Consider the following 23,440-nt stretch of genomic DNA (forward strand, 5'->3'; position numbering starts at 1 on the left):
ATAGTCAGCAGGGACTGATGGAGTTTTATTGAGAAAGTTTCAGCGATTTCAGTCTTCAAAAGAGAACAAAGAGTACAAAGCCTCCAGGTGAGAAAAGGAATCCAGGAAGTAGAAATGTGACAGCACTGAATGACATGAGGGACTATGGCCTCTTAGGATCTGTGTATCATGTAGGTCATGAAACAATTTGTAAGCAGATGTTGGGATCTGTGTATCATGCAGGTCATGAAACAATTTGTAAGCAGATATATGAGAGTCATGTCTCAAGTATTGAACTAAAAAGGCCATCGGGAGCCCTCTAAGTAATATAACCATACATATCAGATCATTTCCAAATGTTATATTTTCACTTGCTCAGGTAGGAGTCCAGCTGTGGACCACTTGGAAACTTGCTCAAAACACCAGGAGGTACCACAATCCAAAAGTGTGTGATGGGATAAGAAATATTGGCACAGACTTGCCAAGAACAAACAAAGAAATGTTAATTTAAATTCTTCTGCTGATAAATAGGATGTATCCCTAAGGAAATCATAGCATGTGCATCTTCTGTAGCCACACGCAAACACTGGGTTTTGTGAAATCTTACTTGAGCCCGCTAATATTCTCCTAAAGAGATTGGGGAAATAATTATGAGACAGACACAAAACTGGTTAGGAATAAAAAAAGCCACTACTACTAAAATGTGAACCAGGCCAACAGAGAAGCTGCTCAGCTGAAGCCTTAACACCCCCTTTCCAAGGAACCTAGACTCATTCAACAGAAGCAGCTGTCCTATCCTAGATTGTACTGTGCTGGTGCAAAACAGCATCTGCCATATATTTGTACAGAACTTTATCTATGTGATATCTCTAAATTGAATGGAAAGTTGTGAGGTTCTACATTTGGGCATTTGCAAGGACGTCAAAAGAGAAGCATTCCAAATCCTTCCCAAATTCTCTATGCTGACTCTTTGGTCATTAGCTCCTCCTGTCTCAGGGGCTGAATCATCCAACTCAGTTACAGTTTTTCCTTGGTGTTTTTGTTGATTTTTGTGTTTTGCTGGGATTTTTTTAAAGTCTCCTTAAATATTTGTTGGATTCAGGACAATACCAGATGTGGTTTTAAATGTCTGAGGCATTGTTTGTAATCAAATCAAAGCTTTGTTTTAAGAACAGATGCTCAGGTGATGATCCTGAAGCAGCTTCTGCAACAACTTAGGGTGAACCAGTTTTAGGGAGATTATCCTGCAGTCAAGTACTCTTTTTATTTTATTTCAAAGAACTATGGAAACCTTACATACTTTTCTCCAAATTAAAATTTTAAATCATGCTTTGTTGTTCCACATACTAAAAGTTATGTAAGTATGAAATAAAGCAGAAAATATAAAAAAAGTTTTGTACACTGCATTCTATTTAAGCTCTAGATATCTTAAGTAAAGTTACAGATCTTACTTGATTGCTATGCATTACTATATATGTTATTATGGCAACTCATGAGTTACGGATACAACATTGGTATCTATCAGCTGTCAGAGCTTCTGCAGATCCTGCTAAAATCCAGGAGTGCTTTCAGTTCCCTTAGCTTTGCAAAAGAGAGAACACGCATCTGGCGTTGTGTGCGCTGCATATACGAAGTTCATGGCCGAGCCCAGAATTTTTTAAACAGGAAATTCCTAGGGGCCAAATCTCAAAGCTGTTATTTAGCTCTATGTTGTGCCAAGAGGCTTTTCAATTCTAGCACAGGCCTACAAACCAAAACAAGAGTTGTCTCTCACAAAATTCAGGGTCCAGCTCAATTACTTAAAATTACTTATTTTCCTTAAGTAAAGGCCCCTCCTGAATTTGATCTCTACTGCAAAGACAAAGAGGTTTAGCCATTTGGGACTAACATAGTCAACAAGAATGAAAGGTACTCACAATCTTTGTCTTTCTCTATTTCACCATAAGGTCCCAAGCAATGTGGTATGCCATAGCTTTGAGCAGAAAGCAAAGCAGAGCAATGTACGAGGTGTACACACATCAAGAACTGTATCTTGGGGCAAAATCTTTGAACCCTACTATACTACGTAGCAGACAATCAACTTAGACAACTCAAACATACATTGCAAGCAACTCTGGTATTGACCATAGCCCAGTGAGCTGTGTCTTACACCTTCTCTATTACAGTCACCCTTCTTCTATAACGATTGTACAGATTACTCACCAGTCTGGAGGGGTGAGAGTAGTGGCTTTCAAAATAGACTTTGATCTCCTAGCTGACAGACTCCTGAAGCACTCACAGTAATCCATGAGATATTACTGTAGCAACAATGACAGGCAGATAGCAGAACAAAATTTGCACTGAAGAAGCATGAAACATGAATGGTGGTTGTTTGAAAACAAATGTTTGCAAATGTAAACTTCAAAACATAAGGGAGCCACAACTCCACATGCTACAATTGCATTGAAATCTAACCTTTTAACTATATAAGAGAAATTTTGAATAAATCTTGGAGATTCTTCCTGTCTCCAGAAAAAAAAAAGGATATAAAATGAGAAATACTCTTTCATTGTTTTATTTATTATGCTTAGAAAACAAGAGATACTGCCATTTCTCATGTAAGTACTTACACAGAAGCTCCTAGACAGTAAAATTACAGAGCCAATCTCTCTTCCAATATACATTTTATACAACCCCCTGCAGATACATAGACCTGCGTGGGGTATAGTATGGCAAAGACATGAGCAGCCACCCTAAATCCAGAATTACATGTAAACAAAGTAATATTCAAATATTGTTCATAAAGCCTATAAAGAAATTACTAAAAAATTACTATTACTGACTGGAGAATTAGCGATTTTCAGTCCTTCTGCCTTCCAGGGTTGATATTACATAGAATTTAGAGAGCATTTTTTGTTGTACAAGCATGAGTAGGTTTGTGTTTAGCCATTAATCTCTGAAGGCCTCCAACAAAGTGTTAGGAAATTGAATACTAGCAATTGCATTCAGAGCAGTAAACCATATCACTACTCAACTCACACACCTGGAGTGACCGCCAGGTTAAGTATGCTCAGAGAACAGGGTGGCAGTATGAGTAACTTAACCTCCTCTACACTCCATGTCATTAACAAAAAAAAAAATGAGTAACAATTACACGCAGAGGGAAATTTTGTCACTCTGAGCTTTAAAAGAATGCAATGACCACTGGGGTCTGTCACAGGTGTGTGTTACGTGCACATGCTCACACAGCCCTTATCAGCTACTCCCAGCTAGCAGGAGGCAAAATTCCCTCAGGTGTGAAGACAACACAGAAGCTTGGCTAGTGGAAAAAAGTCCCTGACATCCACCACTCAGGAAAGAGATAAAAGCAAGAATACTTGTGCAAGTTTTGTTTTTCTGCAGTCCATCTACACTGAATACTGCAAAGGCTTTGCACTCCAGTTTCAGGGTCTTTCTTCTCTGAGTCTCTTCTGCTCCACCCCTCCTTTATTCTGCTCCATTCCCACCACCATTGTGGTTCTGAGTAAAAGGCAAACAATTCCTATTCTTCTTGTTTTCTTGCCCTGCATTCCTGTAGTACAGTATATTCATCTTCTCAGTTCTTGATGGAGCACTGATTTATTGGAGCAGCAGCTGTTCTTTACTGCTTGTATTAAACAGAAAAAAATAAGGACTCCACTTCTAATCACAAAGTTGAAAGAATCCATTTTTGCCTCTAATCTTCAAATTTTATGCATCAGGCTCCATGATACAAATTTAATTGTACTTCAATGCAGTTATTTCTCTTACATCTTTTAAAACCCCTTTAAAATATCCCCATACAAATAAATCAGTTTCCTCTAAATGATTCATTACAGTAACTTTGATTAGACTTTAGGCATCAACTTCATTTTAGTGCCCATTTAAATTAGACCACTTTTAAGCTTTATACTGAAGATACCTTCCAATTCAGAGGAGTTCAAATAGATGTTGTATAGCCTGTCATATAGCTATAGTCTAAGAGAGGGTAGCAAAGTTTACTGAATTTTTGACAGGAAAGGCTTCTTGTAGAGGAACAGAAGTATACAAAGACTCATAAAACCATCAAATCTAGCTTTTTGCTATCAGGTCCTTTAAACTACACTACAACACCACCTTTGCAGTGGAATTCTGTGTTTTTCCTTATCTATTATGTTGTAGCTGATGTTTCCATAAAATCATAATGAAATTTCTTTGGGGAAGAAGTTTTTCTCAAGTCTAATGAAAGCTTTTAATCACAGCTTTAAATGCAGTTTTTGGACCTTTTAGCACATGTTAAGGGAGATGCTTGGAAACTTGAAGCAAGATTGCATGTTGTTGCCAGCCAGATTAGAAATAGCAAGGACATTTTCGTAACATTTTTGCAGAAAGAATAAGAGCAATCAGACTTAGGAGAATCCAGTATACACATGTTGTAGCAAAGTATTTTATTAGTTTGCAACATCAGATTAGATTTGTAGTTTAATTGCAGAGACACCTAATTTATCTCAGTCTGAACTGAAACAGCCTTCTGCCTATTCAAAGAATTAATAGTCCAGTGAATCTACATAGAAGAAGAAAAAAAAAAATCCAATAGACTATGACAATCAAAAGAGATTTGACCTAAAAGCCAGCAGTCTTAGCCCTAAACATGTCTACAAGAAAACATGAACCAGATCCCTGAGAATGTAATGCTGCCCAAAGAATGTACCCTGCCTAACCACAGTAAAAAGGGATTTAGTCTCCTGTGCTCTGGAGAAAGACCAGAGAACCCAAAACACACACATCAAATTATGACTTACTGTGGGGAAGTTTTTCTTTCGTGACCCCATAGATGACAAGTGAAATCCCCAAAGCATGGCACTATTAACCAAGCATACTTTTTCCTTTTTTTTTTTTTTTTTTTTCTTCTTTAATAAGCACCAGCAGGAGACATCTTTGCATTGGATGTGATAGGAAGTTGAGGTTCAAAGTCAGACCACTCAGGAACAGATGTTTCCTAGTGGAAAGCTATGCATAAGGATTGAGATTCTCAAAAGGAGCCAAATAATCACTGGGTGCCCTTCCATGATAAACTGTAACACTGTAATCATCATTAGTAATGCTACAAACCCAGAGTCCTAATTGTACAATCTTGAGTTAAAGCTGTCTTTGTTCCAAGATCCTTATGTCTGAACTCCACCATTACAAAAGGCCTCATGAAACTCTGAAGAGGGTAATTTCTCAGGTGGAAAACACCCCGCCGACATGTTCCAGTCTGATAAGTAATGGTAACAAGTCATCCTTTCTTCTAAAAATGTTTCTTCAAACACAGCCTGCCCCTAAGTTCTTAAATTAATTTTAACAGTGGTAAAATATGATTTTAACTGCTATTCTGCTTTGGAGATTCTGTGCTCTCCAAAAAGTAGTGAATGGTGATGAAATTTCTGATTAAGAATTGTTCAGTAAATGACCTAATTTATAACAATATTTATTTCTATTTCTATACAATATTTATTTCTAAACTGTCAAACCCATCCCCTATTCAAAGAGTGGATACAGCACTTTATAAATACAAGTTGAATTCCTACATGAAGTACAAAACTGAAATCAACATTGACCACAGATCTGAGAAACACAACAGCTGCAGACTGTGGTTATCATCATGTCCTCTGGAGTAGTTTTGCAGATGCTTCTTTGCAACAAACTGGAAAATTTGATTTTTTGTTAATTGTACTTTCAATTTTAGAGAATGTTATGGAGACAAAGTAATTTCTTACTATAATTTAACAATAACAAAACAGCAATTCAAAAACTGGCAGTTCCTGCATGTCAAACATTAGTAATTACTTGGAAAATCATAATAGCCAGACATGCAGATCTTCAGCGTTTTTCCTTTTGCACAACTTAATTAGCACAACACACACTTAAATCTGTCCTAAAGCTGACAATGCCTCAAGCATTTACTTAAGAGAGGGCAGTGCGAGTTCAGCTGTGTCAGGCCTCACCAGCTGCCTGGCACGCCAGTCTGGGCACGGAGCAAAATAAAGGAAAAATATAGTGACCCCCAGCCTTCACCAATAGGGAGTCTAAGCTGCACTTGGGTCAGGATAACCTGGCAGCTTCTGCGGCTGAATGGGGTGGAAAGTAGACAGAAAGGCAGAAAAACAAGCAATCCCACTGAACAGTGCTGCACAACAGCCAGCCAAATGCCTTTTATCCAGGCAGGTTGATACTGTGACTGTTCGCTGTGCATTAGTGCCAACAAGCTTTAAACTTACTACCAAAAACACCCTATACCTTTAATGGGAAAAGCAACTCTTCTTTTCTTCCCCCATGTAGCCACACATACCTCCTAGAGCAAAGAAACATCAAAATCAGCAGACTAGATGCTCTACAGTCCTTTTTTATATGGAAAGGGGGTCAGAAATCAGAATTGGTTTCATAAGCAGAGAAACAAAAGACATCCCATGTGATAGGCTAGAGTTTGGAACTTTCTAGAAAGATCTGAATAAAGTTAACTTATAGATGTAAAAATAGATTTCACTGCTAAATGCATGTATTGTTCATAAAAACAGTAAGGCATTTAAAATATTTTCTAGCATTTAAGGTCTAAATTAAGACATCTCAAAGGATGGAAGAGAATACGTTTTCCCCAGTGGGAAAAAAAAATGCTTACAACCTTTATGTTCCTATGAAACACAGGAAAATCAACAAACTCACATTTCAGGAAAAAATTAATACTTGAAATTAATAATTTTATATTTCTAGTTCTGATAATCCATTACAATTATAGAGTATTATGGAGCTCCAGATGAAGGTCCTCTGCACAGATCACTGTACAGCGAAAAAAGGTGCTGGTCCTGAAAATACAAGCTTCCATGAATTTTGTCAAAATTCTCTGATAATCTCACATCTCGCACGGAAAATAATTTGACTGCTTCCATCATAGCCACTTCTGAGGTCAGAGCTCCCTCCATTACCTTAGACTGATGTTGGCCAAACAAGATGAGTCTGTGGCACTAAAGTGGGTGTTTCCATCACCCCTTTCACCTAGGCTTTTCTGAGTCAAGCAGCATGAACGTGCCGACCGTTCTGCTGTTTGCATCAATTAAACTGTTCTGCCCTTCTGCTGTACTTTGGCACAAGTTATTCTTCAACTCCTGCAGCTGTAGCAGGAATTAATTATCTGCAGTTTTGTATTCATTTGATCAGAGGCTTTAGTGCACCCATTCATAGTACTTAAGACAGAGTCTCAGCTAACAGCTAAGGGCTCTGAAGGACGAGGTGAGAACCAAGCGTTATGTACAGAAAGCCTCGTCTGTCTTCAGCATCTGAACTAATCTGTTACTGGATTTGTTTCACTTTTTTGTTTTCAGTTGCTTTATGTCTTTGGAAAACCAAGGCTCTCCGAGTCATTCAGCAGTGTTACATCAACCAACACATCAGTGCAGTGGATGTCAACATTGCCACACTCCTGGGAGCATAGCCAGCACTGGACAAAGCATCCAAAAAGTAATGGGGACCACTTTCCTCCTTGGGAGGTTTCATTTTAATACCCTTTTTAAGGATGCTGATAGCTAAGAGATCACTGCAGAGACAAAGTTCATCATCAAATTCAAGCTTGTAAAACAGATGGATACAAGTGTGGTAGATTAAATAGCGACTCAAACTTGTACAAAATTAAGGAGATAGATTCTATTACATATTTTAATTTTCTCATTATCAATCAAGAGGCCTAGCCAAATTTTCTGCAGGCAGAGAGGGAATAATTCCAATGTCATCTATTACTTCCCATCTCAGTTTGAAACTGTCTTACTGATTCCACTGAAATCATACCTGTGCAAGATCTGGACCAGCAGAGAATCAGGCTCTGGTATTTTTCTTTGGGACATTTTGGATCTAAAAGTGAACTGCAGAGCTCAGATCCAAGAGTTCTGTTTGTATCTTCACTGATTGCATTTCTCTTTGGTTACTCTTTAAAGCTCTAAGAAAGGATTCTAATAAGTAACATAAGCAAACCAGTCTCAAGACAGACTAATTATATCACTCTTGCCCTTTGCTTATAGCAGTTTTAACTCATCTCTAAATTCCAGTCATCTGTTTCTAATTCAAGTATATTTCAATTTCCTCACTTGATATGAGGAGCAGCAGCATAGTGCTCACCAGAGACCCTCACCAAGGGCAAATAAGAGTCAGGAAAAACCCTGGTGGCTCTGCAAAGCAAGTTGGCCTGGCAATTCTCAGCCTGGGCTTTCAGTAACACCACTTGGATCCAGCAGCTTAGTAAGTATAGGGCAAGTAGCCTATATAGGTGCTGTTGCTAGTGAATACAATTTTAGTATTTCAAGTGAGTGTTCAGAACTTCAGAAGAAGGATTTATCAGATTTCCACTCTTTCTTGTGCTAGTACTTGCTAGAGAAATAATTCCAATTGATAGACAGATGTCTTCTCCATCCGCTGTTGTCCTTCTTTGAAGAATCTTTACTAGTAGAATATTACAATGAACCCTCTAAGACGTTATAGCTAAATGTCTATGTATGAAATCCATCCAGGGAGATGAGCACCAATGTAGGAGGTTATGGGACTGATGGGGGGAGGATAGATTGGTAGCACAGCTGTGTGACTAGCAGTCTATACTGTTGCTCAATAGCTCATATCCCACAAGTCTCTTTTTTGTTTTTTTCAGGATGATAAGAGGGAATGCAATGACCTCCAAAGGGGTTGTGTGAATTATTTTCTCCTTAGTGGGGGTAAAAAATAAATGTCTGTATTTCTACTGTTTATTTGCAAGATGAAGCTGTTCCTAACAGTATTTCCCATTTCAAGGGTGTGTTATTTACAATAGGCTTTTGAATTTTCTTCAAGAATTAGTTCACAAATAGAAAATACGATGCAGGTAAGGAAAAATCAATGTTTCTCAGACTTACTCTACTGACTATAGAGTTGAGAAAAGGATATCCCACATGTGAGCCTGGGATGGGCTTTCCTGATAGGATATGTGGCTGCAAGAAAAAAATTACAATGTCCTCATCACAGTAGGAAACTTTGAACAATATGGAGAGAAGGAAAACTATTAATCTATTCCAAATAACATTCTTTATTGTAGCAATGATGTTATTACTTATTGTTTTGCATTCACGTGTAAATTAAGAAGAAATTAATGCAGTCCCAACTGCATTGTGACTTTTCTGAGTTGGGGTCCCCCTAAGACTATTTTCAGTGAAATTTTTTTTAGTCAAAACAGTTAATAATAGAAACAACATCTGCAGCAAAAAGGGTAGAAAGGCAGACTTTTTGCATACTTTGACAGTTCTGTGATTTCCAGACAACCTGTGTGAACTAGGCATAAATTTATCAATGAAAATTTGAATTCAAAAAAGAAGCCAAGTGAAAAGCCAAGTAAAACATGGCTGCAGATTTCCAACAAGAAAACTTTAACAAAATGAGCCAAGTCCAGCACCCACAGTTATTAGTATCACATGCCTTATCTAGACAGTTTCTCAATCACCTGCAAACAGCTAAATATAGAGCATTATTCTTAACCATACTTCTCACAGAGGTACTAAAGCCCTAAACTGAAATCCTACACAATTTTTTTGGTAGATTAGCACAACCTCTATGGCACATACCTAAAATCAACTTCACACAAAATCAGAACCATATGCAAAACCTGCCAAGCCCTGAATGAAGAGGGATACTCTCAGCTTCTCTGAGTAGTAGCAGATGTGAAGCCCTGGCAGTACAGCCTCCAGTGAAAAGATTAAAAGGGGTCTTAACTCATATTTGCTGGCAGATTGAGGTGAGTGGGGCTACAGAAACACGTCCAGTTGACTGCTACCTCCCATCTGCCCCCCACTACAACTTTACCGCTGGCAGTAGGCGCAGCTGAGTAGGACACATACACACTAAATCACTCTGTGCTTCTGGCACAGTTATGTGAAAAGAAATTGGTGGGTACACCATTAGAGTGGCTTGTTGGACACTCTGAATGCAGTTACCAGCATTCAAGTAATCTCCCCATTCAGAAAGGGTTGGAAAGCCCCTATGACTGTCCTGAGCTCCCACTACAGAAAACCTCTACAGAGCAAGGCACACCTTTTCCAAGGGCTGGACAATGCCCATACGCTTGGATTTGTAAGAGTACAGGTAATATTGCCATCTAGTGACTCCTGTCATAGCAATATTGGCAAGATTTTTAGTGGGATATACAACTGTCCTCAGCAACTCTATGGTTCTCACCATGTGAAGGTCCACAGCATGTAAGTTTGCAACCTCTTTCATATCACAGCCAGTTATAACAACAAAATAATTTTGAGTCTATTTTTGAATGTAGCTTCTAGAAAAGCAGTTACAGCCCTTCTTCAGCCTCTTCACGATCAAGCTGATGACCCTCAGAAGCCTACAGCTCAACAGATTTATTCCATAAATTTAGTGATTTTCCTGGCACTAGGCTCTTATCTTGCATCACCTACTTGGACTTCAACAAAAAAAATGAATGATGGAATTTTTGTTAAATTCAACTTGCAAGGTGCAAATAAATTGAAAAAGCATTCTTGTAGCATGCAAGCAAAAATATTCTGCAGCTGTGCTACATCTCCAGCACATTAGCCAAACTTTGATAGAGACATGCTGAAACCATTCTTCTCAGAATGACAGAAAAAGCTCTCTCTGTCATCTAACTCATTGCAGATACAGCAAGTCAGGACTCTGACCATCTTAATGCAATTGTGATGGAGCTGTGATCCAGTCTGAAGCATTTAGCAATCAGCAACTTTTTCTATACACTATAAAATACACTTCCTGCTTCCAGGGAGTTTGCTGCAAATCTGAGGGAGATGCCATCTCAAGACATTTGGGCTGTTTAGCGTGATTTTTCTCCATTCATTCTTTTTAAACTGGAAGAATGGTAGCAGTTTCCCTTCAACAGACCCACACTGGAGGCTTCACAGTGGCGGGGGAGAAGAGGGTGGAGGAGGGGAGAGGACAATATCAGGAAATAATTTAGTGGGCAATCATGACCACCAGATACAGGAACAGGTAAAGTGCTACAAATAGAAGCACGAAGGGTGGCTGTCAAAGAGGTGGTTGGGCTTGATTACAAAGAAGTGAGGGGAGAGCAGAAACAGAAGTGAACAAAGTTTGAGAGAGCTTTAACAAAGAAAAACCAGTAATACAGGGAAGGCATTAAAGAGAAAGAATGCACGCTCTTGGGCAAGAGGAAAAATGCAGTCCTTAGTAGCCAGGAGACAAGCAAGGCAATGGTCCAATTTAAACCAGGGTCGGACCAGATAAACACCTTTGACACTTATGGAATTTGCTAATGTATAATGATGCTGTTTCATTCTGTGTCCCTCATGCTAACAATAACAAAGCACTCACAGGTCTGTTTCATGGATTAGACAATAGTGCATGCACTGCAGACACAGCCTGTGCTAGGTATGACTTTAACATAAAACAGTTTGGAACAGCCCCTGTGCTTTGCTTTCATACCATTCTTGCACTTTAATTACTTTAGGAACAGCAGCTGCATAACTCAGAAAATTGAGAAACCCTGACAACACCTCCATTGCAGTTGGACTAGCTAAAACAACTCAGTGCCTGGGGAAGTTAGTCTGGCCTTTTGTGTCACCCCATGTTGCCACTGGCCTCCAGCTACATTAGCTTTTCTCATGCATTCCAAGATTCACTCTGCTATGCTCTGTGAAGTTTGTTCCACAGTGTGTGAGTACACTTGCTCATATGCATGGAAAGGTCAGAACTCACAGATGTTTTGTAAAAAACATAGAACCCATGACTCGCATGAGATCTGTGTCTTATTCAGAGAGAAGGATATATATCCTGCATATGGAAAGCATCACATTTAACTCATTTAAAACATGAATCACATTTCTCATTCTTGCACAGCTCATCCCAGCTACATAATGGCTGCTATCACACTGTTAACATCCAGGTTTAAAAAAATTTTAAAAAAGAGCTTATCACTACGAAGTACAGTTCCCTATAGATGAAACTTTGAAGGCATGACCAATGAAGAATATACCATTTCAGAACAGAAAAAGACTGAACAATGCAGAACACTCATCCAACACTTGTGTCATACATATATAGCAGCATGCCTAGATCTCATTTATGGGCTGCCACCCATATTGATGTTTATATAGTGCAGATTCAAACAAAGAATTGCTGCCTCAGAAGACTTACAGCTTAATTCTCCTACCAATCCTTAGGTCAACTCAGCCATAGCAAGTAACAATGACACATTCTGAAAGCAGAAATGGACTTCTTTCAAGATAGGAGAATATTTTAAAATATTTCAAGATAGGAGAATATTTTAAAACCCAGCCTTAGGGAGAGTTAAGGATGCCTTTATAAATGCTCTAACTTAGCTGAAAGTTTTGTAGTAGTTTTTCATTCCCTACCCTTTCCAGCTACACCTTAGGAACACAGAGTCATCACATCCTGTTGCATCTTAGGTATACTGTCAGTACAAAGGGAATGCCTACATATCTGATTATGTCATTTTTTGCAGTGTTTTTTTGGTTTGTTTTTTTTTTTTTTTTTTTTTTGTAAAGGACAAGTAGCACAAAAGGTCTGTCACAAGCAAAGCTTTAGGCTTACTTGCAAGTCAAGATTTTCTTACTTGGAATTTAAATTTTAGAGCTTGTTTCAACAGTGAAGCCTGAAGCCCTATAAAAATAGTGTAATTTTAGCTCCTTTTTTTGCTGAATATAGAGAGCATAGTCGGTACTAAGAAATATACAAATTCCTTACATGGAATTAATAATCACATTTGTTGCCCAAAAATTCACCTATTCTGAGGAAGTCTGACATATTCACCTTTTGCAAGAGTGGTTTCCTATCCATGGATTGCCCACACTGACATCTAAATAGGCAACACAGAAACAATAGTCTAGGACAACAACAGTTTGCAGAAAAAAAAAACACAGCACAACAGCTCTTTGTAACATTTTGGTTTGGGTTTTCTTCTCCCTCCTTGGTGAGGATTTAGATAGAATAGCACAAGGTATATGGAGACATGTGGAAACAGTCTTGAAAGAGAAAAGCAAACTGGACAAAGGTGAAGATAAAATCCTGGGGACAAACCACAACTGATAGAAAAGTAAAGGAAGAAGAAAATGAAATAAAGCAACTCAGATCAGATAAGATTCAGTCAGGTCCACAAAAAAGCCTGCAGCAGTTTACTTGCTTTAAAACAACAAAAAAATTTGTTTGGGCTTGCCCCACAGAGCCTGGCAAAGTGTCCTTGTAGGCACACGGTGTCACTTCCTGAGCCACTGAGGGTGTGACCCAGACCACCTTTCCTGCTAGCCCACCTAAGTACTGGGATCTCGCTGGGCACATCATAGGGAGCAGTTAATTTGCAACTGCAGTTTCTTCCTTCTATGACCACACAGCATAGACAGATGGTCTAAGAGCCCATAGACACAGCAAAAGGCTATGAACCTGAGCTGTAGGAAATACTGCAGCAGAAAACCAGAGGAAATGTGGGGTTGAAAGCTAACTTTTTCCATCCAATACCAGCAAAAAGCGCACAGGGTGACACACAACATCTCCAGCATGTGTGAGGCTTACCTCTCCAGGTGCTCTCTCCATGCAACAGGCCTGCTCTTATCCTTGCAGTCACACTGGGACTTGATTTCACAGGGGAAGAGAAGTTGGGTGTGAGCACAGGGCACCAATGAAGTGGAGTACACAGGAGAGGTGAGAAGTCATTCAGGTAAGCTCAAACATGGACAGTGAAGGACAAGGAAGAAAGAAGACATGGCAGTCTTAAAGACAGCCACTGAGAGATGGTCAGAAGCAGATGCTACAGGGCTTTAAATGCCATTTCTGCCTGAAGGCTATGAAGAGCTGGTATTTCCTTTAATATGAGGGAGAGGGGTACAGCCATATCTGCAAGAAATCAGGCTACAAAATTTGTTCTCTGTATATAATTAACCTAAGTTTAGTTAAATATCAGGTACCTTGCAAGAGGGATCTCTAGGACTGCTAGAGAAACTCTAGAATTTCCCTCTTGATTATGAGGGAACTCTGATGAGGTATTTGGGTTTCTGAGTAGATGTAGTAGACATGCAAACTAGCAGTCATACATCAGAATGACTAGGTAAGAAACTTCAGCTTCCAAATATACTTGTAAAGGTTAAAATTAATTAGGTTACTGAAATAAGCAATATTTCACTGGAAATAGAAAAAAAAATGGTCCCAACACCGTAGAAAAATGGCAAGGCCTCCATTTGAACAAATCCAAGTTTAAAATGCAGTCTTGTAAACATGTGTGCTGAGTTTATGTAGGGGGGGAAGGGCTTTTACAGTGGTGCTAGGAGCAACACATTACACTAAAGAGCAGAAAAAAAAAAAAACATGTACTGGGTAATAGGAAAAGTTTTTCTTCTTAGATCTGTGACTCTACAGGATAGTCTAAAATAAGCATGCTGAAACACTGCTAAACAAGTGAGGCAAAACCTCTAAAAATTCATGCCTAAGTGATGACATTTTTACGTTTTCCACTTGTGCATGTGAGTGCAAAAGAAAGGATTTTCACTAAAGCAAGAAAAAGCTGGCTTTTTTTTCCCCACCCCTTCTGCTCAGTGACCAAGATAAGAGGTCAGGAAATACAGATGCCCAAGCATGTGTCTTGCAGGGACCCACATACCAGACCACATCACCCTAATCAACACACTTACTGCTTAAGCCCTTTTTTTTTTTTCCTTCCCTCTTTGCAGTTCCTGTAAGTTTGATAAGTTTTGTTTGGCGTTTGTTGAGGTTTGGGGTTTTTTTTGAAAGAAAAGCTCAAGCAAGCTGTGCATGTTTTATAGTCAATACATCCATAAACCAAACACACCAAATGCTAGAAGAGTTTGCTAAGAGTCATCCAGGCGAGCCCTAATTAAAAAGAAAAGAAACCCTTGCAAACAGCATGTCTTCAAGAGGTGAAAGGTCCTCATGCTGCTCGGTGAGGAAACACCAGGGCCACCTTTAAACTTTAGAGTTTTATTAGTGCCTTTGTCAGCAGCATGTATCTGTGTGTTGTGTTTTAATCGAGGCTCTGAATTTGTCTGTGACAGACTCAAAACAGGAAATTAACACCCTGCGGTGTGGCGGCAAAGCCTCAGAGGAAGCAGCAGTGGGGTACATGAGGCCGAGGATGAACAAAGACCCATAAACATAACGTCACCCATAAAAGTCACACTTGAAGGCACAGGAAGGATACTAAACAACACTTGGCTGCATTACACACTTGCAGTGAAAAGAAAGCCTTGGGTTGAGAGGCAGAACAGTTGCAAGGCGCTTATTTTCGAAATATTTGCTGCGGCTTTTATTTTGAGCAAGGCAGTTCAAAGTTAGGCATAGGAAATACCCAAGGAGCTCACAAACGTTACGTTTCCACTCGACACGTGGCTCAGGGCTAAGATATTGCTTTTTATCTATCTCCCTGTTTATTTGGGTTGTTTCCTCTTCGTAAGGGGTTCAACTTTTCTGCAGGCAGCTGGATGGATTTCCACTGTTACCATGGCACTGCTGACCTTTAACATGGGGCTGTTAACATGACCTTTGCTTCTTTCCATTCCTACAAGGATATTTCAGTGTAAATAATGTGGAAGCCAAACAGCACCAGGAGATTCCTCCTCTGGGAGTTGGGAATGCAGCTAGCTCAGCTAGGAGAGGAACAAGGCAAGAGCTGCAAGCTGATAGCTGACATCTAATAGCAACATAAAACTGTCTCAAACAGAACTCTTCTGCCTCTGAGAGATGTCTGGCAACTACTTTTACAATATTTAACACTACCTGTGAACTGCCCTATCTTAAAAGCAGAAGATAGGGCAGACCATATGCAGTTTCAGGAGCCCAAAGGCAGATTCTGCAGGGCAGAGCCACTATGTTGAGCGGGGTAACAGAGCCTTAGGATGAAGAAATATTGGCAATATTGCTTAAGATGGCTATTGTAACTCCTACAATTTTTAAAGCCTGAAAGGCTGTCGCAGAGGGGAAGTTCGCTTTTTAAGAAAAACATACACTTTAAAGAATTTCAATTAAAACAACACCAGAAACCACCTAATTTACTATTAAAAAAAAAAAAAGAGGAAAACCCTCTGTTGTATCCTTTATCTAATATATTCTTTGCCTCAAGCAACTCTTAATATAGTTATATAAATTCTATTAACTTAAATGAAAGGAAAATCCAAAGTTTCATGGGGCAGTAGAAATTGCTGCTGTAAATTAGACCAGTCTGCAGCCTACTGTACTGAGGGGAACTTTAAAAGATTTCTGCCAGATCCTCAGGCATGAAGTAATATTTTGAACATTGTAACAGTGGCTAGAAGCTTCAGGAAAAGGTGTGCATTATTGGGAAAAAGTTTTGTTCACAGTGGGAGTTTCCTCTAATCCTGCACAGATTTAAAATTAATTTTTCAGGAGAGACCAAATAATACCCTAAATTCCACTAAAATTCAATAGGATTTATATGCCTAACATCCTAAGTCCTTAGCTTTTATGTTGGGCTAATGCAGTAGAGCATGAGAGGGAGATATTTCATATATCCAACAGTTCAGATTATAGTCAAGTAATCCAAACCACCTGTGGATCACTGCAGTCAAAAATTTGTAGAACGAGGGGGTTTTTTTTCCCCCCTTTTCTGATTTTTAAAGCAGTATTTCCAGTACCTTTAGGATCAGAGCAGACTCGGAAAAGCACAACCCCTGAGTGAGTGTCAGAGCAGCCCCAGAGCCGTCCTGGTGCTCAGGCTGGGGGCTGGTCCCACAGGCACCCCACGAGCAGCTGCAGCACTGTGCTCATGCAGAAAGCCAGCTGTGCAGAGACAGCACCAGCTGCAGAGCTCCCTGTGCCTGGGGAATCCCCAGCCAGGAAAAGAAGTTGATTTCGAGTTCTCTGAGCTGTTGGAGCAACACATGGGTGCTAGATCAGCTTTGGTATGGTATCCCCGAATTTCCACCCAGTACTAACACAAATTATGCTACAGAGTTAGAATAACTTCACTGACTGTGCACAGATTGTCTAGAAGTGACTTAAGATTATTTTTAAAAAAGGATAAAATCAAATTACTAATATAAATCAGTAGCATTTTAAGGGGATACTTCTTGTGGATTCCTAACAACTTTTTTTTTTAAAACACACAGGACTAAAAAACTAAAGTTCACTTGAAATGTCATCTGAACTCTAGCAGCTTGAACACGTGGTTTCTCACATACTGGTTTCAGAAAAAAAACTCTGCTCTGTTAGATACTGATGCAAAAATCTGCAAGAGAAAGGTACCAAAATAAATATAAAAGCCTTTTACTAGCAAACAGGAAGCTAGAGCAGCACCAAGAAGTTATGCTGTTCACTGAGGATCTGTTCAAATCAGATGTTGTTGAAGGGATTCAACCCAAATGAGGATGCTGTGAAGACAAGTTTAAATACATGTCACAGATTCAAGTGGAACCTAAAATTAGTACAGACTATTATTTTGTCTCTATATTGCTGTCCTATGTAATGAGATCATCTTGTTGTTAGAGCCAAATGCTCTCTCTCACTGCTGTTGCTATAAGAGGCTGATAGAAGCTGCCAAGACCTCTCGTGAAGCATTTTAAATGAAAATCTATATCAATTTTTAGCTGTCTTTTTTATCACCATACGTCTTACAGAGTTAAGATTCTGGTATGTCAATTATTTACCTTGCAAAACCAGTTAAGCTATGCCTGATTTCACAGCATATAGCTGATAAGTGGGCACATATAATGCTAGAAATATTTTGTTGAGTAGAAAACCTGAGATGGTTGCTATGGGCTTTTGAGGCACTTATATAAAAATTAAAATTGGAATAGACTCAAAGGCCTCATTTGTCTCTCATTTTTACAAGTGACAATCCAAATGAACCCCCAAATGCCAAATTAGCATCCTAGAGTAAAATCTAATGTGACAGGGGCTAATTAGGCCACCTTGAAAAGTTAATTTTTCACAGGAGTAGGAACTTCAGAAAAAAACATTTTCAGCAAAATAAGTTGGTCATAATAATGCGTTGTTTCAAAACTGAGTATCATTCAAGCTAGGAGAAATACGCTGTAAATATATTTCCAGAACTGACAAAAAAGGAGTTGTTGAGAACATATTGAGAAAATGGCATTTTAACCAGCTGGCATTTCTCAATAAGCAGCTCTACAGTCAAATCTCAGGCAGTCCTATTTCTTAGGTATGCACAGAGAGAAGAGTACAGATGTATCCCCTCTGAACTGTGACACAATCCCCACCAGCCCATGGAACTCTACTGTTCCTTTAGTTTCTCAGTCTGATGTTTCCTCAGCCAAGTTGCTCAGACAATCCAGAGTTGCAATAGGAGCTGGTGGTGCTGGCCAAGCTGCATCTGCCATTCTTTTCCAGTAATGAGGCAGGATTCAAGGTAACTAGGTAGAGATCTAGTTACCTAGTCACCTTGATCTAGACCTAGATCCCATCTACTAACTAGGTGGGATCAAGGTATAATGAAAAAGAACTGGATGATTTTTGAGTCAGATTATTGTTGTCAGTCATAACAGACACAGTGATCATGCTCCCAATTTTTTGAGCTCTTTCTCAGTTCACTCAGTATTCAATTCAGAGGTCAGACATATATATATACCCAGAAGATTAACTGGAAATCTCAAGACAACTCTTCTTCTTCAGAGGAAAGTTGTAGCAATGCAAGGGGCAATCTCCAGGCTTCATCTCAGCTTTACACTTCTTTTGCTGATACATGATAAATGTCAGAGGGGATAGGAGAAGACAGAAAGAAAACATTAAACAAATGATGGCCAGATGGATTAAAAGAGATTTAGCATTTTTTCACATAGTTTGCAACTTTTCTTAATTTTTTTTTTATCTGTTAGGTACATTCAGGTTAATCTTTGGAACAAGGCTGATGTATATAAGTCAGTTAGAAGACAGAAAAGGGGTAAGAGTTGAAATTTATCATCCAGGATCAGAGATGATCACTATCACAGTTGCAGCTAGAACTCAGGTTTGCACTATCTTGGTTTTGCACTTGCATTTCTGGGGCACACTGTGCCCAAATGAGCCTTTTTGACTTTACATTTACTATCACAATGGACTTCTTCCATATACAAAACAACCTGATTACCCTACAATACAAATAAGGATCACAGCTGCTGAAATTAGAGGGTCATCCATTGGTAGCTAGTGTTAGGAGAAGCAGGTTTAGTATTGGGTTTTTTTCTCTTAAGGAGTCATTCCACAAAGTTTATGCCTGAGAATTATTTTTGATCTGTTAGAGATAAAACTTATTTGGACTAATTTAGAACAAAAGGGTGTTGTGTTCTAGACTAATTACTGAAATAGAGTAGTACCTGGGTTCAACAGCTCATTAATAACTTATGAGGCTTCATAAGATTTTAAACAAAGTTACTCCAAGATCTAGAGAAGACAGCTAAGGAAACATTGCTTCTGAATGGATTACACAACACTTTATAAAACTTTTTCTTAACTAGCACCTTTGCCAAATAGCACCTCATTGTACTTCTTTGACCTTACAATAAAAATACAAAGAACCTGTCAGGCCACTAACAGTACCCACATGAGGGGAACTTCCATCTTGCTATATCCTCTAAGAGGTTTAAACCACAAACTTTTACTGCAATATAAAAAGGGACTGTGCAGGACTTTGCAGAAACATTTCTGTAAAGTACGAATAGCTGCCTTGGGGAAACTCCCCCATATTAATAGAAATAGCTGTTATTGCCCACGCTGAGCGATGGCTCAGAGGGAATCTTTACAAATATTCTTGTAAATTATTCCATTTGAATGCAGCAATTTTCAGGAAGACATCTCAATAAGCAGGGAAGTCAGAAAACGAGCTGATAAAACAAAAAGCAGCAGCATTTCCCAGTACAAACATTGGCAGCAAGGACTGCCTTCCACCAACACAGGAGTTTCTGCCCTAGGGGTTACCAGCATTCTACCCTTTTCTCCATGAGATCAAATTGCCCCTTTCTCTAGGATTTGTTATTGAAGCAAGACCATTCCTCCATTTCATGGACTGCACTCTGATTAGCAAAAGATAAGCCCAGACCTTAAGGATGTCTAAAAAATTTACATCTAGGATAAAGAGGAGCAGGAAATGTAGATACCAACATAAACATGGATTCTGACATTAACACATGGCATTTCTTAATTCTCATCAGAGCAGAGACAGCAATAGCAACCTTGCACTCCCTGAAGGCATCAGCTATAGTATCTTCTCTTGTACCCCTGTCCCCAGAGTCTTCAACTATAATGAATTTCCTTTTCCTATTAGTTGCTCCAAAATAAGGGTCCCAAATGACTAACAGTCAACCTTACAATATGCCTCCAAAGAACCAGGTGTAAGAATGACCACTTAAAAGTGAGGAATATTTAAACTTGCTGTTATTTATGCTTATAGAAAGGTACAGTTATTACCAAATTTTATTCAGTGTTTCCTAGACTCACTTTTTCAACTTTCAAAAAATTTGAAAAATGTTATCAACACAAACAAAGGAAGCAGCATGAGAAAACCTAAAACAGCAGAGATTAAGAAATATAATTTTTTTTAAAAAATTGAGAGAGCTATTTACCAACAAAACTTAATGCTGAACTAGAACCACATGTAATTAAATCTTCTAAGAGAAGAACCTCTACACTTTTCAGGACTTCTCATATGCAATATGGGCTGCTTGGGGAAGAGAAATCCATCCAATTTGTTTTAACATTTCAGTTGCTGTTTACTGATGTAACTGGTTAAATCTTGTGCAGCAGAAAAAAAAAACCCTAATAAATGAGCAACACTCTGTTGCATGGATATCGCAAAAAAATCAGGGAGCTGTCACAAACCCTCCAGGTTTTTTTAAATGCAGATGTTTTCTGAAGAAACAGCCTTTCAAGTCATTAGTAGTGTGCTGGGTGCCCAACCTGAGGTTAGGGACTCATGGAGTTCAGCCTTTCATTATGTTAAAAAAATAAATCAAGGAACTTGAATGTGACTCTCAGGATACATGATACAGGTTGTAAAGTATAAATCTAGAATTTTCAAATTGTTTTGGGGGGAAAAAAAAGCTAGACTTAAACGATGATTGCTTTTAAGAGCTTATGGTTCCAAATTGTTAACCTAAGTATATGTATATTTATGTATGTAAACATACTAAAATGTACCTCTATCCATTCAATCAGCAACCATAACCAGGAAACTGGGATGGCAAACAAGAAAGTTTTTTCTTTGTTCTGATTTTCTTCCTCTTTCTAGGTTTTCTTAGATTGGAAGATCAGAAAATATTTTTAAGGCAGTGGAGAACACAGTCCTACCTTTAATTATATCCAGAGACTTATCCGTATAATGAATTGAAAACAAATTGCTAATTTTTCAAGACTAACAAGGCTGAATCTTTCCATGCTGTGTGTTTGACTAAACCAAATTTGGAGGGGGAAGAAAGGGAAGAAGTTGTGCAGTTAATAGTTTTGCTCCTAAGAGCAAAAAGTGTCAAAAGTAAATTAGTTTTCCAAAGCTCAAATTCTTTTCTTTGTGCATCCCTAACACTTCTAGACTTTGGAGCAGGAGCATTACATTATACAAAAAAACCCTTTGCTTCAAGGATGGGCATTTGTTGTTCCTGAGTACCTGGATCACCTCCAGTCTGCCACACTAAGCTTTTGCAAATGAAAAAATAGTCTCCACTTGTACCTGAAGACATTTTAGCAGTTCAAATTTCCTAGCCCCTCTTCATTCAGCAAGCTATGATGTCTTGTCATGTCAAGCCATGTATGCTCTTCAAAGAACAAAAATATTAACACTTCCACAACTTCTGCCTGCAACAGCCACAGGATATCTGAATTCATTCCTGCTTGAAAAGAAGCAGAATAACCTAGATTTTTTTTATTTCTTAATTTAATACCTCTTTCTATTTTCTCTGCTTGGAAAGCTGATGGCTGGGACCTGGTGTCTGTTCTTGGTAATCCAGTGAAACCCTGAAGGACTTCAATATGTCTAAAAAACATTCCTTTAAACTGAAAACAAGGGATTGCTTGAGGGAAGAGAGGGAAACATAACCAAAGTATGAGGTTATGGTCTGAAGAAATGGAATTCTGGGCATTCACATTTTCCCTTGCTTCCATATCCATCAATACCAGTGGATCTCACAAGGTTTGGATTTCATTCCACACTTGTCTACACAGAACAACAATGTGCAGTGACTACTGTTCGGCCCAAGCTAGCTCCAAAGTGCTGCTGGCGAGTCATACAAATTGTCTGCAGTAAAAGGATGTGAGCATTACATAAATAACAGCTAAGAAATGCAGAGAAGTTTCTATCCACTACAGATCTGGTGTGTGGAACAGAGATGTCCCTCCCCTTTCAGTTCATGTTGCTAACAGAGATTGGTGGCTGCACAGCAACAGCAAACGACACAGAACAGCCCTGTAGGGAAACCCTCTATCAACCTGCCTCTAGAACAGAGGCTGAATATTGTATGTAAAATAATGATCATTTTAGTATTAAGAACTAGCTCATAATGGGTTTGAATGCATATAATTCATCCTTTGTGGATTCTTTCATTTACCAGGCACTGAATGCTTCCCTTAGCAAACTTGACTGCCCCTAATTTTACTCAATTATTTGGCAGCAAGTTTATACATATGACTTCTGAATACATACCATCTCCTATTTTCCATGCCTGAAAGTCAATGGCAGTTACACAAGAAGCAGAAACAAAGAAACCATGACCATTTGGGCTGATGTCCGGCAAAAACTAAGAAATTTACCCAGTGAATTCAAAACATCTGACAAAGCCAAGCTTATTTTTTAGCAAGCTATCAAGAGTGGAGGTCAAGATTTCAACTGATGGCAAATCTACATTCTTACATAAGTTACTTTTAAACTGAATATTTTAATTACAATTTTGTACTCAGTATTTTAGTATAAATACATTAAACTCATTTTTTTCATACTGAAGTTCACCAAAACCAATGAATACAAAACCAGAGATGGTAAAAACCAGTGTAGGTGAATGTACCATACATTTTTTAAATATTTCATTTTCTATTAACAAATAGTTCCTACGCAGCAGCCTGTATATGACCCAACAGACCTTTGATGAGCCCACTGACCTCACCTGATTCTACTTTTAACTACTTAAAAAAATGTAAATTGCACAATAAGTTTTTGGGTTTGATTTTCGTTTGGTTAGGTTTTTTTAAGATACTTTCTGGTTTGTTGCATTATTTCTTGGCTACTACAATTAAGAGTTTATTAAAATTAAAATTAATTTTACAGTATCCTAGCAGAACAATAAGTTATATGTCTTAAATATTAATTAGAAATAAAAAAAGCCAAATCTACATTCTTTAATCAAGCAAAACTACTACTTGAGGCCAATCAGTTTTTGCTCAGCAGAGCTTGAAGCTAGCCTACAGGTTTTCAGGACTACCATATTTACAGTGGTACTCAAAATCTCACTTCTCTGCTGCTGCTTGAATGGAGAAAGCT

General features: G+C 38.6%; 1 long non-coding RNA gene across 1 annotated transcript in view; it reads right to left on the reverse strand.

Annotated features, from left to right (window-relative positions):
• Positions 1 to 13,651, reverse strand: part of LOC128784947 (uncharacterized) — a 94,777-nt gene extending 81,126 nt beyond the window's left edge. The window contains exon 1 of the long non-coding RNA XR_008429693.1: positions 13,531 to 13,651. This is a non-coding gene — a long non-coding RNA (uncharacterized LOC128784947). The remainder of the gene's footprint in view (positions 1 to 13,530) is intronic.
• Between the last annotated feature and the right edge of the window lie 9,789 nt (positions 13,652 to 23,440).

This window comes from Vidua chalybeata, chromosome 3 (genome assembly GCF_026979565.1).
Source record: "Vidua chalybeata isolate OUT-0048 chromosome 3, bVidCha1 merged haplotype, whole genome shotgun sequence".
NCBI lineage: Eukaryota > Metazoa > Chordata > Aves > Passeriformes > Viduidae > Vidua > Vidua chalybeata.